The sequence below is a fragment of the Pithys albifrons genome, chromosome 9 (assembly GCF_047495875.1).
Source record: "Pithys albifrons albifrons isolate INPA30051 chromosome 9, PitAlb_v1, whole genome shotgun sequence".
Taxonomy (NCBI): domain Eukaryota; kingdom Metazoa; phylum Chordata; class Aves; order Passeriformes; family Thamnophilidae; genus Pithys; species Pithys albifrons.
The window spans coordinates 5,710,917-5,730,018 of NC_092466.1; the positions used below are offsets into that span (position 1 = coordinate 5,710,917).

The 19,102-nt window shown below is 43.2% G+C and overlaps 1 long non-coding RNA gene across 2 annotated transcripts in view; it reads right to left on the reverse strand.

The window, feature by feature from the left end:
* Positions 1–6,093, reverse strand: part of LOC139675806 (uncharacterized) — a 28,327-nt gene extending 22,234 nt beyond the window's left edge. The window contains exons 1-4 of one of the 2 annotated variants that reach the window (XR_011698547.1): positions 5,964–6,093; positions 5,718–5,860; positions 1,803–1,886; positions 1,013–1,068 (exon numbers count right to left, since the gene is read on the reverse strand). This is a non-coding gene — a long non-coding RNA (uncharacterized lncRNA). Of the gene's footprint in view, positions 1–1,012; positions 1,069–1,802; positions 1,887–3,098; positions 3,133–5,717; positions 5,861–5,963 lie in introns of those variants that run through there. The other variant, XR_011698548.1, reaches the window with a different exon arrangement.
* Between the last annotated feature and the right edge of the window lie 13,009 nt (positions 6,094–19,102).

Genomic DNA, 19,102 nt, shown 5'->3' on the forward strand with positions numbered 1-19,102 from the left:
GTTTCTCCCTAGTGAAATGATAAATTATATTTTTGCCTACCAGATTTTACAAGGTGAAACTGTTGCTCAGGAGGATAAATGCCTGTTTTGTGTGGCCCCCATAGAACCAGGGGTAAGTCAAGTCTGGGCTCAGCTAATGTATAATCTATATTTACATGTCAAAATCCCCCCTTATTTAGGTCCTTGATTTACAATCCCTAGTTTTCATAAAAGTCAGTCATTCCTAGTAGAAGAATGCAGAGTAGATTTATAGGATCTACATTATGCCTTAAGTCTTAACAGCATTTTTAAAGCATTGTTATGATTCATCCTAAGTAATGTTTTCCCTCTTTTTTTTCCCTCATGTTTTTTTTTCAGGGCATTGCTATGTAAAACCAAACACAAATCTTTACCTTAAAACCAAAATCATTTTAACCAACCACGCTGGCATCAACTCTACTGCAACACCAAACTCTGTCAGCAATGTCCTTATAAGCCTCTGTTTTCCAGCATTCACAGCTTGAATGCAAAATGTGCTTTGCACTAAAGTTTGTCTGATAAGATCTCAACCTGCATGTGCAGTGAATGGTTTCACCAGCACAGTCAAAATAAAATAAATCTCTGGAGCATTCTGTGAGGTGGGTGGAGGTGAAGGGTCTGATCCTGAGCCTCTCCCCCACTCCAGGCTCCTCTTTGCTTTGATAAGTCTGCTTGATATATATATGTCAGCTCAGGTTCAGTCTAGTTTAGAGCAGAAATATCCCAAGCACATTAATCACATTTATAGACAAAAACATACTGGCTGGACATGTGTTTGCATTCGTGCATGGACCCAGCACTGTGCTGCTCTCTCAAGAACCATTGAGCTTTAGAGAGAATTTTAAATATTACCAATGAAAGAATAGTTCAGTGAAGCATCTTAAAATGGGTTTGTAAGGAAGGAGTTTCTTAAACAATTTTTTTATGAAGACAAGCACCAAGTAGGTTGCGTTAATATGCTATTAGAAAATATAAATATATAGGTTTTACTCACCAATAAGACCTTTCAGTGGGACTGCCGAGGACAAGCACAATGTTTAGGAGCTACATCTGCAGAAATGAGTGTCTTAGTTAGTGATTGCAGAGCACAGAGATCTCCATATTGTACCTAAACTGTTGTTACCAAAATCACCTAATTCACAAATCACCTATTGGTTGCATCTTTTGGAAGAATCCTGGGAGAGCTGACATGGACCTCCTGGAGCAAATCCACAGGAGACCACAAAGATGATCATAGGGTTGAAGCATCTTTGCTATGGAGTTTGGATGGGACAGCTGGGGGTGTTCAGCCTGGAGAAGAGAAGGTTTTGGGGAGACCTGAGAGCCCCTTCCAGTGCCTAAAGGTGTTCCAGGAGAGCTGGAGAGGGACTTGGGACAAGGGCCTGGAGTGACAGGACAAGAGGGAATGGCTTCAAACAAAAAGAGGGTCAATTTAGATTAGATATTAGGAAAAAATTCTTCCCTGTGAGTGTGGGCAGGCCCTGGCACAGGTGCCCAGAGGAACTGTGGCTGCCCCATCGCTGGAAGTGTCCAAGGCCAGGTTGGACAGGGCTTGGAGCAACCTGGGCCGGTGCAAGGTGTCCCTGCCCATGGCTAGGGTGGAATAAGATGATCTTTAAGTTCTCTTCCAACCCAAATCATTCTGTGATTCCAAGGCTTCACCTGACAGAAACAACCGTGATGGGCACCAAACAAGAATCCTCAAAGTCTCACTGCCCACAGCCCCAACTGCCTCCCCCTTTCAGCTGTATGAGGTTTGTGTTCCTGGCTGCACAATAACTCACCTTCCACAAGGGAGATGGGTGATACCTCAGCACAGGAAAGTCAGGAGCCTGGAGTGATCTGCACAGTTCTGGGACAACTGGGAACTGTGGAGGAAAGAAATCCTGGTTCACCTCCCTCTCAGCTGGAGCAGTGATGATGAGTCAGCCATGGAGAGCTGAGCATTGGTGACTGTTCCCAGCTTTAGGAGACATTGTGCCATCCCAGAAGGAGGTCAGAGCTCCATGGAGGCAGCCTGGAAGGAGCTGGGCAGTTAATTTTCAAAACCTGGGCAAGCAGCATAGACAGAAACATGCTCTCCTACCCCTCTCTTGGCACAGGTGTCTAGTTTCCAGTGACATGCCATTTCCCCCCAGAGAGCCTTCAGGAGGCTTCAGAATGACTGCTTGGAAACACAGTCACAAACATATTAGAACCCATTCCATGGCTCAGACTACACTTCAGTATTTTTTATTTTACATTTCAGCTTGAGATCTTAGCCTTCTCTTTAGGATCAAAGAAACTGAAAAAGTTTGGGGTTTGTTTCCATTTTTATTTTTTTATAAAAAGAATATATTCTAACCTATGGCTACTTAAGCTGACAGTGTTCAAAGGAAATGGAAAATACCTGTTCTACAGCTGGAGTAAGTATACCTCAAATACTACCAAGAGAGAAAGAAAAATAAGCTGAGAACAGCAAACATTTCCAGTAAATTATAAATATACTTTAGGATATCTTGAATAACATTTCAAAGCACTCAGAATACTCTGATGCTAAATCAAGTATTTACTCTGGATCCAGTCTTGCAACCTTCAGTCATAGGAAAGGTCTCATCCATAGTAACTGGAATGGGAAGGTAAAGACCACTCAGTTGAATAAACATTTTTTGAGAACCTGCTGTTATTTCCTTAAAAGCTTTAAAATTAAATTTTTCCATTTACAATAGCATTTCATATGGAAAACAGGTTCTAAAACATCAGTCTCCATTCCTACCTGGTCAAACTTGACAGAGAAAAATCAATCAGAAATCCAGCTTTTAGCTTGATAAGTATTTAGATTTTTCAACAGACTTTTTCAAAGCATTTGAAAAAAAAATCAGTTTTTGTATAATCAGTCATTAAAATCAGTTTATATGTATAGAAAAGAGCATCAAAATAAACCATCATATTGTGACCCTTTATGTTAAGAATACCTCCTCAAAGAATTTATTTAATGGCCATAAAATCTAATGACTGGTAGGTATTAAAAAGAAAATATATGCTGCTTCTAAAGCCCCAAGACATCAGTATCAACAAGTAAATAAATTCAAAATTCCTACCTCCTACATTCCCATGGACAAGTAAACATTGATATTTGTATACAATCTGTTAAGCTGAATTCTAAGAGAGGCATAAATAAATAGAGAAAAAAAAAGAAAACCCTGGGGGACTTATCAACACAGCTCAAGTTACGTCCAGATATCAGGATTAATAACACACACACACGTATTTTAACAGGTATCAGCATGAGATGTGATTATACAATATTCTGAGTTCTTGGCTTTGGTCAGCCAAATGGTTACACAGATGCTTAAACTGGAGTGTGTGAGGAGTTGTGCTGGAACACCCTGTAACTGAGTTGTGTTGGAACACCCTGTGACTGTGTCAGGAGTTGTGCTGGAACACCCTATAACTGTGTGCCAAAGACTTGAGATTGCTACTCCATAATTTTCCTGCTCTTCAGCTCTTTTCTGTGTTTAACTTGAAAACTGGGTGCAGGTTCTGAGCTTTGCTGTATTCTTGTAGTGTGGGAGGTGAAACAAATAGGGAATGTCTTCTCTGCTGTGCCCTGTAAGGTCCAGCACTCAGCTAGAAAACTCCCAGCTCATGGAAGGCCCAGATCTAAAGCCTCTGACAGGCTGATCAGCTGCTCTGTGGTGGTGAAGGCACCTGAAACCCCTCAGAAAGCTCCTTGAGTCTAGACAGGGACTAGACTGAAAAAGCTCCATCTGGCACTCTGAGCCAGCTCCTGTTTCTCCCTTCCCTACCTGGTGGACTCCATCTCACAGGCAGTAGCACCCCTGCCAGCTCAGACACCACATGACATACTGCAAAGAAAACCACCAGTGAGAATTCCTGTCTGCAGTCTTCCCGCAAGGGTCCAATCAACACAATCCCTCCTGCTTTGCCTCCCAGAGATATCCTACATTAGCTGGAGTAGCTCCCTCAGGACAGGTCAGATAAATTCTCTCCCAAAACACAGTGGTCTGGTGACAAAGTTTTGCTCCCAAAACCCAAAGGTGTATCTTCCTCTCTCTTACCTGAAAGAGAATTGTCTCAAAGAGTGGTCACATTGTCCAGTGGTTTCAAATATCTGGAGTCAAGTGGCTTAACATGCTGACAGGAATCTTTCCCTCATAAAGCCAATGGAGCAGGTTGCCCCAAGAGGCTGTGAGCCTCCATCCTTTGTGGTTTCCAGCCCAGCCCAGGAAGCCCTGCACAACCCGGTGTGATCCCAGAGCTGACCTTCTCAAAGAAGAAGGTTGGAGTAGAGCTCTCCTGAGGTCCCTTCCAGCCCCAATACTCTGGAAATCATTCTCCCTCCCTCCCTTGTACTCCTTCTGTCCCAAAATCAATTTTTATCCAGACATATTTTCATTTGTGCCTTAATATTTTCTTCAGAAAGTCCGCTGACACCAAATTAAAGCTCACTTTAAGGGAGAACCACATCTTTATGAACACTGTCAGCTCTCTCACATGTTCATTCACTGCTACTTCACTACTGTCAAAGCCACAACCATTTTTCCTCCAAGGTGAGAGCTGCCAGCTGCAGCTTCCAAATGACCATTGTAATGAAACACTTGATTTTCAGACGTGTCGTTTATAGAAGAAGGAAATGTTTTTCACCTCCTGAACTTTCCAATGGCTCAGGAGCATACTTTTTTCCCCTTTTAACAAAAGCTTTTAATAGTTCAGACGTGTGATCTGTGTGGAGGAGTTTATGGCTGAACATGTTGGAATACCTGGATGCCAATTGAAACTCAAAAGGCAATGTCTCTTAAGATAAACTAGAGAGTGTAATTTATACAGGCAGTGAAAATATATTTTGCAGACACAAAACTAGAGTGTAAGAGACCATGAGATGCCAGTCATTTTAACCTCTGCCCTTGGATGATCGACCTGTGCTGTTCCTTGCATAAATGTACCTTGGTTTCCTTAAAAATAAAACTTCTCTGGTATAGGTTCAAAAACCTCCTTTAGAAATTCTTGGTTCAAGATATTAAGGGACAAGGACATTATAACATGCTTTGATGGTTTTGGTGCTTGCTATTTGAAATGTGTCTTGCTTCTGCTCTAATTTTGTTTTTTTTCTGTCACATGTACACTCTCCAACAGGAGCTTGGACACCAACCAACCCTGTGTGTTTACATGCCACCTCCCTGGCCCATGGGTGTAAGGAAACCTATTCTCTGACAAGTTCAGTTGGTTAAATCTTGGTTGTAATAACACCAAGGTCATGGGTTCAATCCCCTGTGTGGGCCATTGACTTAAGAGTTGGACTCGATGACCCTTGTGGGTCCCTCCCAACTCAGAATGGTGTGTGATTCTGTAAACTTGGGAATTGTCCATTGAACTGTTGAATATCTTGACCACTAAGAGCTGAACATTCATTTAGCAGGAGATCATTAGCATTGACAAGCAGGGGCAAGGAATCAGCCACAGCCCCAAAAATGCACCTAACTTGTTGAAGCCTGAGTTACTGTTGCTCTAGGCCTGCATTAGCTCACACATTCCTCTCTTGAAAGCCTCTCTTTAATGAGTACACACTGTGTATGCCTTCAAGCCAGCACTCCCTTTTGGCTTCCTCTGATCTGGAGTGAGAATAAACCACTTCAGAGAAAATGTTTTTGGAGCTGATGGCAGTGGTATTGGCCAGTGCCTTGTGCTCCCTCCCTTACCTTGCTGGCCCAAGGCTGGCTCGGGGTCTGGTGAGTGGTTACCTTGTTGCACAACCAGGCACTGCAAAGGTCTTGGGTGAGATGCTGCGTCAGCAAAGATGTAGCAGGGCTTGAGCCTGAGTCACGTCCCAGCTGCAGAGAGGCTGTTGGGGAAATGGGAGAGAGGGGTCAGGGAGGAATTTTGAGTTGGGAGTGACAAGACAACAGGAATTAATTCTGCAATAGCTTGGAAAAACAAAAGGTTACCTGGAGATTTTTGCCCTCCCAAATGCAATGGGAAAGCAAATACTTCTGCAGATTTAACAGCTTGGTGGCCAGTGGCCCACAGGTACGTGTTACCTTCAGGCTCCTGACTTGAGTCTGATGTCCTTGTTGACCAAGTTCCTTCCCAGAAAAGACAATGTTAACTGTAAGACTGGGTTTTGGAATCAGATGCTGAAGGAAGCCTTCCGGAAAGACAGAGAGGGACTTTTTACAAGGGCATGTAGTGACAGGACCAGGGGGAATGGCTTCAAACTGAGAGACAGCAGGTTTAGATTGAATATCAGGGAAAAATTCTTCCTTGTGGAAGTGGTGAGGCCCTTGCACAGGTTGCCCAGAGAAGCTGTGGCTGCCCCATCCCTGGAAAGTGTCCAAGGCCAGGTTGGATGGGGCTTGGAGCACCCTGGGCTGGTGGGAGGTGTCCCTGCCCATGGCAGGGGGTGGAACAAGATGATCTTTCAGGTCCCTTCCAACCCAGGCTCTTCTATGATTCCATGAAAATTTCAGGAATTTCTAGGGAAAATAAAAACCTTTCTTCAGCTTTCACTTTCTCAGACTGACTCCAGGTGAGGTTTGGCTACAGGAAAGACACTTCTTTGTCTGGTCCACAGCATCAAACAAGCACCTGCCCACAGAATGCAGGCTCATGGACTGATGGGAGATTAGGAATATTTTCAGGACAGAGTGTAAGAGGTAAACTTCTTTTCAGAAGACGATAAATTTGCAGGACTTTCCAAACTGATAAGTCTCCTTTTGGTCAAACAGACCTCTACAAAACTCTCAGTGTGCTGTGGGCCAGAAACTGCTGAAGGTCATGCAACTTCTGTGCTACCTAAATGTAGAAGATGAAGTATAAAACAACACTGCAAATCAAACACCTGCAGAAGGCAACATCATTCCTCAGTATTGAAGCTCCCATAGTGAATGGAAACCAGGGGAGATTGTTTGTGTTTCCCCGTGTGACAGGGCAGGCTGGCACAACACAAAGTTTCACTCTCACTTCTACCATCAACCTGGGCAGCCAGTTCCAATGCCTGACCACTTTTTCAGTGAAGTAAATTTTCCTAATATCCAATCTAAACCTCCCATGGTGCAACTTGAGGCCATTTCTTCTAATTAATATTTTCTGCCTGTTAATTTTGTGCCACTGCTGTATATATGAATGGATTTATAAGGAAAAAAAGTTGCAGCATGGCTTCTTTTTTTTTCCTATTTTTTAATTATTTTTAATTCCAGTTTTTTACCTTTTTAGTCAAACAAAAAAGCAACAAAGAATTGAAATAGATGAACAGAATCTTTAAATTAGGCCTGGGTCTGCAGAAGGATCAAAAGGAATCTAAGGCAATCACCAGCTTAGTTAGCTCATGGTTTGATTTTGTTCAGAGGATTTTAAATTTGGGATCAAAATGCTACCAGAGGGAAATTATAAGCAGTAATCCCTAAATTCTATAAAGATCATCTATGACAATTGTAATATATTCTACTCACATTTTTTCTGTATGAGTACAGTTTCACATACAGCAGGCAAAATTGGAAGTTAATGGAGGAAACCACATTCTGTTCAGAACAAGGTGTTTTACTAAATGCAATCTCTGAGTTTCATCCATTTAAAAATAAATATCATTGCCCTGCTGTGCATTTGTGTATGTCTGAACCAGTGATGATGAGCACAGTCTGACTCCCTGCACTTAAACAAAACCCTCAAGGGTTTGAGAGGGGTAGTTCATCTCTGAATAGCAATGCTGACATTATTCACTGTAGTTATAAATCATCAGCACCAAAATACTCCCCAGGCCCTGCTGACCCACCTACCTGAATTTTTTTTCCTGGAAAATTGTTTTGCTTCTTTCACACCACAGAAAATTTTGGTGAATTTTGTGTATTTTTCTAACCAAGGTTGAGCCAGACAACACTGGAAGAATCGGGATGAGGACAGTTTTATGGGTACAAGTTCTTCCAACTACTTAACTTGCCTCGTCCTAAGATGATCCCTGTTGCTTATTTTTAGTGAAATCCTGTTTTTCAGGAAACCAGCCTACCTTATGTCTGTTTGGAAGAGCCTGTTCCCAGAAGATCTCTCCTGCTTTGGAAAGCTCATGCGAGCTGCTTTGGGCACTTGAGGCACAGGAACCTTCTCTGCCATTAATGAGTCGTATATTTGGAGACTGTTGATATTTGTTATTATGTTATTAAGTTACAGTCTGTTATGAAACCTGAATTCCTTCCCCTTGGGATGTTTCAGGCAGAATGAAGTGTCTACTTTGCCACTTGTGAGTGAATCACTGGCAGCAAACACATCATGTCCACAAGAGATGTCACTGAAGGATTCAACAAAGGTTCTCTAAGTGCAACCACTTCTCATTGCATGATATTGCAATAATACAAACTGAATATACAATAAAATACATTATATGGTTTTCCACCTGCTTGGTGTGTCTTTTCAGTGCTGAATCTGCACTAGGATTCTGTAAACTCTGAGTCTGTTATGCAGCACTTTTTAACCCACTGGCTTCAGACAATTTGTTACAGGAAGACAGAAATCATCTTCACTTTTTTCTCTTGCACAGCAGGAAAGAAAACAAGTGACCTGCCCACAGGGGAGCTCAGGGGCAGAGAAAGGTGTGGGATCCAAACCTCCTGCCAGCAAAGGCTGGGGCATCCCTTTTGAGATTATACAGTCAACAGTCCTAAGGAGAAGCCTTCCTATGGTAAATTTTTTATTCTTATTGGCTCAATTTCCCCTTACTTTAAGTCCTCTACTCTTACACATAATGCAGTGAGGTCAGACCAGCTTTCAGGTGAAATTGTTCTGTGCTGTGGCAGGAACCAAGCACTGCACCAGGAGTGTTCCTCTCCTCTCAGAGCTTCATATCTGACTGACTTAAACCACGTGTTACAACTTTCCTGTAATAATCAAGTTTAATTTGCAAAATGGTCACGGTAAAAAGATTTTGCTGGGCACATAATGGGAAAATATGATAGCTAATAAAAGTGGCTGATTTACCAGCTAGAAAAGATGACAGCTTCTGCTTTAAAATAAACAAACAAACCAACCAACCGAGCAAATCCATCAACAAACACTAATGATCATACAATGTGTCCACTCAATTTGAATTCATGCCTGGATTTCACTTGACAGTGTGGGACAAAGTGAGTCCTTGCAGCATCACACCAAATATGCTTTATACTCTGTAAACAATATTTAACATGAATCATATTCCTTATGGATATCAGTCACAGCTGCCACTGGGAGTTTTGTTTTATTCTGTGACCCAGTGGTGTTGAATATCATATTTGTTGCCTCATAGAAGGGAGTAGTGAAAGTTGCTGTTCCTAAACATCGTTCTAGGAGACCATGCAGAAACAGCAACATTATAGACAAGAATTTAGCTTAATTATAAGCACTGATACCCATTAAAGAACAGCTCAATCTATTATTTTTGTATAGAAATGTCACTGGAACATGTGACTAGGGATCCATTAGCAGCATGGGAAATAATTTTAGCACATCCATGTCTGGGTTTTATCTACCTTGGGAAGGTAACTTGCCTGGTATTGCAAACGACTGCTTGATGAAAGTCTTTACTGAAGGAGTCATTACCACTGGGAAGTTCAGAAGGGGTTTTTCAGACACTGAAATGTCATCACAAGAAGCCCTGTGCTCAGCTCACATACAGGCAGCAGGGAAAGGATGCCTTGGGAAGGCACTTCCAAGCGGGAAGGAGCCCAGGAAGCCGCTTGGCAGAGCTCCCACGCAGCTCTCCAGCAGGATCTGCAAAGAAATGGGAATAACTGGGACAAAGGCACCACAAATGCTGCATTTCACTGCCTCTGCAAACAGCTCTTTGAAAAGAGCTGCAGTGGCAAATGATTAAACTGTGTAAGCAGGGGGAGAGCAGAGAAAACCTTGGGGGAGGATCCATCCCGCTGTGCCCACACGATCCGCAGGTCTGCTCAGAGTCAGGAGCTGGGGGACCCTGGCAGTGCCAGGCACTGTCCCAGTCAATGCTCCTGGCCCAGGGGTCAGACCTGGCTGGCACCCAGCAGCTCTCCCCTGGCTTTGGCACACAGAAACATCCCTCATGATGAATGGCTGAAAGCAGAATTCAGGCCAGTTCAGTGTGCAAATACAGCACACAGGTTTCTAGCAGGAGCTGGAATTTGAAATGAGCCTCAGAATCTGGAGAGGGCATCTAAGAGCTGACCTCCTGCCTCGCCAGAAACCGTGGGGCACATCACATGGCACTCTGGGAGACAAGCTGGCTTCTCTGCCTTAAGAATTCATGTATATCAAATAGGAACTTCATTTTTATCCTCTCCCACTGTCCAGAGATGTCAAAAATCAGTATAATTGCAGAGACTGTCAAGACTCCCTGGGAATTATGTGTATTTTCTCTCTCTCTCATAGAGAATCCATCTCTCCTCTGAATAATTACTGCCAGAGCTGAATCAGAACCTGCTAAACGTACAGAAAAGAATCCAACCCCTTTCTAAAAACTTTCAAAGCAAATATGACTTCTCTTTGCTGATCTTATTATTATTTTTTTCTTCCATCCACTGTCATTTGATTCTCTTTGATAACTTGAATGAATTTAGTGAAGGCGTGGTAGATGAGGAATCTTTGGGCAGACCCTCAGCTGGTGTGCAATTGGCTTCAGAAAAGCTCTGCTCAGTTACATCCTGAAGATGCATCACAGCGAATTTGAAAAGCTCTCTTGGAGATTATTCACCTCATGTGAATGCAACTGTTCCCATCAGCCATGTCATTTTAAGGATTTTAGCTATTAAGTCAGAGGACAGACAATAGGATGGGATAGAGCCCAAGCAATTAACTCTTCACTCAGTTTTATTACTGAATCCTGAACTGGACTCTCACAGGGAACCTGCAACACTGTTAGTCAAAGAGAACAGAGCAAAACTTTAAAGAATTAAAAGTTTGGAAGACAGAATTAAACAGCGGCCCATGATTTGCACACAGAAACTTAAAAAAACCCAACCAAACAAAAGCCAACAAACAAAAATCCAAAAGGACATTAATTGAAATCTTATTCATTCTGAGCTAATTATTGCCATAAAACCCTCTGCCACAGAGACACTGACAAGAAAACTGCTTTCCAAAGTTCCACACATAAGCAGCATGGAACTGGAGAGAAGAGCTGGCAAGGATGAAATCCTACAGGGAGGTGAAAAGAAGGAGAGATGTTGGAGGGAATTGAGGCTTTCAGTGTAAGTCATTCCTCTGTGAAAACAGTTATCATTTATAAGGGACTGAAAGAGGAAAAGGATGGGGAAGATTTGCTAGAGGAAAGCCAGTTCCTCTTATAAATAAGAAAACAGTAGGTAAAAAAAGTTAATAGTGACAAACTGGATCTTGAAAAGCAGCTGAGGCATTGTCAGCAATACAGGTGGTTAAATCACACCATTTGTTGCTCACAGTGCATGGAGTGCTGTCATCTAAAACCCTCCTGTTGAGGTTCCTCCATTCTTCCCAGCCACCAGAGTTTCTGGGATGTACCACAGGAAAACTGTCACTGTCCCTTGCTCCAGCCATGCTTATTTTGGCCCTTGCCCAAGGACGACAGCAGCTCTTGGAGCACAGCAGTGCTCAGCCCCTGCCATAGCTGTGCTCCAGAAGTGCTGGCTTTGGTTTGTGTTAGTGGGGAAACAACACGTGCTTTTAATACAAACAAGGTCGGCCAATATCGTCAATCACTTTCTCACCCTCTATACACTGGCTAAGAAGCTTGAGGCTGACAAATAAATACACTTGCAGGAATTCCAAGTCTCTTTTCCTCACTAGAAATATTGTGACAGGCCCCCCCCGAGTGGTGTCCATCAGTTCTGTGTGTTGAGCCAACAGCTGTCCCAGGAAAACACTGCAGTCCATGCTCTATGCTCCTTCCCTGCTGATGAGTTACTCCTATATGTGTTCAGATAAAGATGGCTTGGACGTGTGTTTACTGAAGATTCTATATGGCACAAGGATATTCTCATCAAGGATCATTTTGTTGATATATTTGTAAATGTTTTTAAGAGCTGTTTAGTTAGTCAAACATCTCTATAACAAATGCAATTGTTGAAAAATTGAAATAAAAAAATTTGGATCCCCCCCCCCCCCTTTTTTCTCATTTAGTTACTCTGGAAAATATTCGTACTCTACTAAGGCAAAACTTACATACAATAGAGACAAGATAGATGATTTTTTTTTCATTTTGTTAACCTCTAGAAGGTTATCTCAAGGTATAATTTGGGAGTCATTCCCACGATTTCAGTGCCATGCACCACATGATTGCACTGCACATTGTAACAAAGAAATTGCACACATCTTCCATGCACAGACTCTTTCTGAAACTTCCCTACAGAAACAGGATGTTTGACTATCAGCATGTCCCATCCCTGGAAGTGTCCAAGGCCAGGCTGGATGGGGCTTGGAGTCACCTGGAAGGAGCTGCAGTCCCACCTGGTGTGTTCATGCCTCAGACACTGTTCTAGCAGTGCCCATGCATCAAAGCATTAGATACATTGTTCAAGCTTGGTTTAATTAGTTTGTGGAAGTGTCAGTAGCTGATTTCAATCAGGCTGCTTGTCTTTATAAGCCTTCTGGCCTTTCCATCAGTCAAGGCTGAACCATGGCATTTTTGCTTACCTGTTAAGGAATCTACCATAAGGTCTCTTTAGGAGTTCCTACCAACAGAGCAAGAAGCCCTGAGAAACTGATATTTTAAAAAGAAAATGGAATGGACCATTTCAGAGCAGATATTCCTGATTCACGAGAGGGAGGATAAATGACCAAACCTCAGAAACAGCCAGACCTGTAAGCACAGACCAGGGGAACTGGTGTAGCCCTGCCTGCAGTGGCTCAACTTTGCTGCTGGGAGAGGGAGATCCACTTCTCAGGCTTTTATAACAGGAGAGCTAAGCAAAGCCTGCATCAGTGACCTCAGAATTGCTTTTGGGTGGGAGCTCCCCTGGCATTGCCAGTGCTTGCATCATCTTCATTTCTGTAAGCAATTTATCCTGGGGTGCAGCTCTGTCAGTCTGAGCTGGCTCCAAGGCAGACCTGCAAGTGAGACTCAGGAACACTCATTATTCAGAGCACTTCACTCCCTGCTCAGACTCCTGGAGAACAAGCCCAAAGGGAGAACAGCTCCCAAGAGCCAAGACAAAGCAGCCCCCACACCCACGGGGATGGGAGCACCTTTTGGTGCCACAGAAGGCAGCCCTTCACCCACCACCACCCACTGCCAACCCTCAGTGCTTGGGCAGACACCAAACAGGAGCCCAGAGCCTGTTAAGAATTGGGAGGGGGCCAATTCCATAAGGACTAAGAGCTCCTTATATATAATCACTTTTTAAATCCCTAGATTCTGAGTCTGAGCATGAGCAGGTTTGTGCTTTAAAACTAAATTACTTGCTTCATAAAATACATCATCTATGCTTGAAGAAAGAATCAGCCAGTACTTACCTTTTTGTTTGTCACAAACCCTCCTTTTGTAAAGACATTGCACAGTACCTGTCCTGAGGATTTTTGGTGCATTTTCTTTCCTTTTTTTTGTGAGAAATGGTGTAAATAATGTGCAAGGTACAAATACACCTACCTGGTCCTCAAGCTCTTATAATTCATAAGCCTGCAATACATAAAGGGTAAGGAAATGAGGAGGTTCTGAAGAGGTAGGAGGATCATAGGATCATGGAATGGTTTGGGTTGGAAGAGACCCTAAAAACCACACTGTTCCACCCTCTGCCACAGCAGAGACACCTTTCACTAGCCCTGGTTGCTCTAAGTCCCATCCAACCTGGTCTTGGACACTTCCAGGGATGGGGCACCCACAGATTCTCTGGGCAAAATGTTCCAATGTCTCACTCCTTGGAGGTGCTATCAGAGTAAAAGTCAGGGTCCTTTTAATATCAGATCCACTGCTCTGCCATTTCTGCTGTTCTGACCATGCTGGCTGAAGAACTGGATGCAGCAAGTGAGATGCTTTCTGTAAGCACCAGATCAAACCTCCTTGTCCCTGTCCTCCACTTAAAGCTCCACAGGGAGACACAAACAGTTTGAATAAAACCAGAGCTGGACCTCAGAACTGGGACCACTCTGGACTCTTGTCTCTAGTTGCAAATATTAGATGCTTCTAATAAAAACATGAAACATTTTCTGTGTTTGTTTTCCAGATGGAAATGCAGAGATTGCTTCATGCAGAACTGAAACTGCTCTAGGCTCAGAGGTATCTCATGTAGCACTTTAAGCACCATGACAAGTACAAGAAAGAGAAATTATTCGGTTTGGTATCCCCTCAGAGGGGATGCTGTGAAGCTGATATAGGAGAGTTTAGTGTCAATCAAGAGCTACAAGCTTTAAGAACAATAATAAAGATTATTCCAGCATATCTGTTGCCCAAAACACACTGGTGTCTTCGGCCTGTTGTGCTCCCAGTACTTTTTAGTTTACTTAAATATGCCAAATTCATACTGAAATTCACAAACCACCTGCTGCTCACCATAAACACCCATACCAGAACTTGAAAACCATCAGAGAGAATCATAGAATCGATTGGGTTGGAAAAGACCTCCGAGATCATCAAGTCCAACCCTTGGTCCAACTCCAGTCCCTTTACCAGATAATGGCACTCAGTGCCACGGCCAAGCTCAGTTGAAAACCCTCCAGGGATGGGGAATCCATCCCCTCTCTGGGCAGCCCATTCCAATGCCTGAGCACTCTCTCTGGAAAGAATTTTTTTCTCCTGACATAAATTTGCTCTGCTCCTTTCTTCTTCCTACACAGACACAAAGAAGAAGGCACTGTGGTCTCTGCTGGCTCACAGCAATGCTGCCAGCAGCTTACTGGGCATCTTGGCACAGGCATGCCCTGACCCTCCAGGTAAATGCAGGAACAGTTTACTTCTGCTGATGGCACATAGGACACACTTTGCAATTTCTGTGTGCATTAGATCTACTCTCAACACTTTTTAGGAATCAAATCTCCCCTTCACTGTAAATAATGAAGAGGAAATCCTTCAGGACAGAAATAAACTGAACTACACCTGACCACAACCAGACACCAAGTTCTAAAGCAATCCCTGCCCTTCCAGCATTAGATGCAAAATAATGTTTTAAATCATACTTATTAATGCATTTTCAAGCACTTTTCACTTGCTAAATCAGAACAGATTTTGAATTATTGTGTTTAATAATGACCTGAGCTCCTACTTGTAAGAAAACAGAACAGCCTCAATGCCCTTCTTTCCTTTTCCACAACCTTGCAGCTATTTATAGCTGACTCCAAAATCCATATCTGAGACTGCTTCTGCTTGGCTGGTGCCTGGAAGATGCCACTCCTTAAGAACTTAAAATAAGGAAAGGGAAAACTCGAGCCCTTGGTTCAATGTGTTTCACAGTGCAAGTGGTGGTGCCCAAACCTCCCCATTTGCTGAGCTCTGCTGCCCTCTCCTGCAGGAGCTGCAAACTGCCAGGATTTTAATGAAATAACACCTTATTAAGGCTCTTCATGATAAGATGTTTAAACCTCAAAGGTTGGCACAAGAGTCTTAGGAAAAACTGAAGCTAAAAGGGAAGGTGCTCATGATAGATGACTGAGGGCAGTAACAGACAAAATAATGATAATAATAATTATAATGAAAATAATAAGGATAAGAAAGTAAATAATCGTATAATATCATTAAGGTTGAGAAAAGACCTCCAAGATCATCAAGTCCAGCCTTTGACCTGATACCACCATGCCCAATAAACCATATTGTGAAGTGCCACATCCACTAGTTTTTTGAACACTTCCAGGGACGGTGACTCCACCCCTTGACTGAGGAGACTGTTCCAATGCTTAACCATTCTTTCAGTGCAGAAATTTTTCTTCAAATCCAATCTGACCCTCCCCTGGTACAGCTTGAAGCTGATTGCCCTCGTCCTATCCCTTGCTACCTGGGAGCAGAGCTAGACCTCACCTGGCCACAACCTCCTGGCAGGGAGTTGTAGGAGGTCACAAAGTCTCCCCTGAGCCTCCTTTTCTCGAGACTGAACAGCCCCAGCTCCCTCAGCTGCTCCTCACAGGACTTGTGTTCCTGAAGTCACATAAGATATTATCACCAACCACGGGAATTTTACAGAAACACAAACACTTTAAAAGTTCATCAAACATGAAAATGTGGTGGAACAGGAAAGAGGAAAAAGTACTTTAGAAATAATCCTCTGGCTGAGGAATTTGCCTGCAAAGCAGTTAGAAAGGATAAACAGATTATTTCAGTTAAGTTCAAAGAATGTGTCTTGGCTTTTTGATGGGATAGTTGTGGCACAGAATAATAATAAACTCCATGGACATTGGCGTAGTCCTACTGGGAGAAAAAGCTGCTACCAGAAAACATCACATCCAGGACCAGGTGAACCCTGACAAATTACCTTCCTGCTCTCTTTTCATATTAGCAAGGCTGCTTTTCCTTGCAAAGCATTAATCTGCCTTTCAGCTGGCTTTTAATCAAAGCCAGGCTTGACTTTGCAGTGGAAAAAGAAAGCAGATGCTGAGGGAAACCACAGAACAGAACTGGAAGAAACAGTCAGAAAGTCTCCTTGGCTTGATAAGTATTTAAGAACTATTTTTCTAGAGGGAAGAGAGAAAGAAAATACACCATTTTGTCCCAGTTTGGAGAGGCAGACTATGCCTGTCCTCTTTGCACAAATGTAGCTGGCTTGTATAGTATTTTGCATGCAGCAGTTCCTATTTAGGTGTGCAATAGAGAGAAAACAAAAAACCAGTGCTGATAATTTGCAAATCAATCCCCTCAGACTGTAGAAAAAGAATTTCTGGTCTGTCAGGTATTAAGAAACAAGCAAGCAAGTACTACAGACCCATCAGCTGTTCTGTGTGCCAGGGAGGGACTGCATGCAAGGGGCAGATGCCAAGATACAGCATTGCCATTACTGGAGGTATCAGTTAAAATTTCAGATGCAAGAAAAGTCTCAGAGATTTGCAAATTTGTACCCTTTTTTTGGTTGTTGTTTGGTTTGCTTTCTTGGTTGGTTTGTGTGTGTGTTTTGGGATTGTGTTTTTCCTTTTAATGATTTCCAGCTACTGGTGACACACACCATCTACCTTGTTAACTTCAAATACACATTCTGCAAGTCACATTTTGTAATTCCAAGTAAAACCCAACCCAAGCCCCTCACATATTTCTCTCTCCCCAGGTTTCAGGCCAAGAGTGTGGTTTTGTGGCTGCACAGGCAGCCTGAAGTTGGAGTGCCCACCTCCCTGTGCCTGGGGAAGCACGTGGGCAACCAGGCCAGAGAACTGAGCCAGCACAACCCACAAAGCCTTTAAAACACAGCCCAGCCTGTTCCAGCCAGGTCAGCCTCTCTCATGGCTCTGCCCTACAAGCACCAGCACAACGTGAGTTAGGATGTGTGGAGAGGACTGTGGGTGTAAAGGGAAGGAGTGAGGGCAGGAGAGCACATCCCACATGGATCCAGCTCCACAGGGGCTGGAGGAGCCCTGTGCCTGTGCCACCACATAGCTCCCAGCTCAGAGGGTGGACAGGACATGCTCCTTTATTTAAAAAAAGACATTAGATACAGCCAAAAAGCTAAAAAGATGTGCCAGGTGACTCAAAGAATTAAGAGCAGAAAAGGTATTTGGGCAAACTCTCCTATTAGTCAAGAGTAAAAAAATAATCAATAGTGTTCATATTTGAAAGAACTGGCTCATCTCAAGCTGTTCAGAAGAAACTGCAGAGTGATGACGGGGTGATCTTGGCTCAGCAGAGATGTGGATGCTCAGAGGAACCTTCCCTCAGCACGTGGCTTCGGCTTTAGGTTGAACCCCTTCCAAGCAGGGCAGTTCAGCCAAGTCTGCTCTCTCCAGCCAAAAACACATGTGCCAACAGCACAGCTCAGCCCTCTCTGTCTGCAGCCCCAAAACAGGGAGCAGAGCAGCAGATACACAGCAAGAGAAGCATCAAAAGCCACTGACCTCTTCAATTAGAAAAACCCCTGCCTGGTCATCCTGAGAGGCCAAGAAAAGGCTTTCTGATTTTGTTCTCAGTCAGCGAAGGCCAAAAATAATGCAGAAGTTCTAAGGGTCCTTCTGATTATGAGGAAAGATCAAATTATTCTTAAAATATGAACTTATGTTCATATGACTTTCAACATTCATAATTCTCTGGTTACAAAGACACTTTATCTGGCAGGAAAAGGAGTGGAATTCTTGTGCAACAAGGAGTCTCTAAACTGCTGCATTAATTGCTGCATACCAGGGGCCAGGATGCCCTTATCCCCCAGAAATTCATTTGGAATAGCTACTCTGCAAGGATTTCCTCAGGCAAAAGGAATTCTGTTAAAGAGGACAGTAATAACAACTACTACTACTATTACTGCTATTATCATCATTATTAAATAAACCGTATTTTCCACCCCCAAAGATCCCCAGTTGTTCTCCAAATATTCATTCCATTGCTTCAATACACATTATCTTGTTCCCAAGGCAATTTTATTCTGCAAAAGAAAAGCAGTTGGTTACCAAACCACCAAGTAGTACAACAGGAAAAGGTTCATGTAGGAGACAAGAAGATCAAAAGCTGGTCTTGGAAAACGACATCTGCAGCAGCAATCTTGCTTGTTTTCCCTAGCACAAGGAAATGCTAGAGCTGAAGCAACAGAAAAGAATGACACAATAAATTCAGATGAGACACAGAGCCTAGGGAAGATGCATTTATGGAAACTATCACCAAAACATTCTGATACAGCTTGGATATAAAGAATACATGCTAGTTCTTCAAGTTCCAGAATCATGCAATCACCTAGGTTGGAAAAGACCTCTGAGATCACGGAGTCCAACCTATGACCCAAACCCACCTCATATACTACACCATGGCACTCAGTGCCACATCCAGCCTTTCCTTAAACACCTTCAGGGATGGTGACTCCACCACCTCCCTGGGGAGCCCATTCCAATGGCCAACCACTCACTCTGTAAAGAATTTCCTCCTAATGTCCAACCTAAATCTTCCTCAGCACAGCCTAAGACTGTGCCCTCTTGTGCTGTCACTGGTTGCCTGGGAGAAAGAGCCCAACCCACCCCCTGGCTACACCCTCCTGTCAGGGGTTGTGGGGAGTGACAGGGTCAC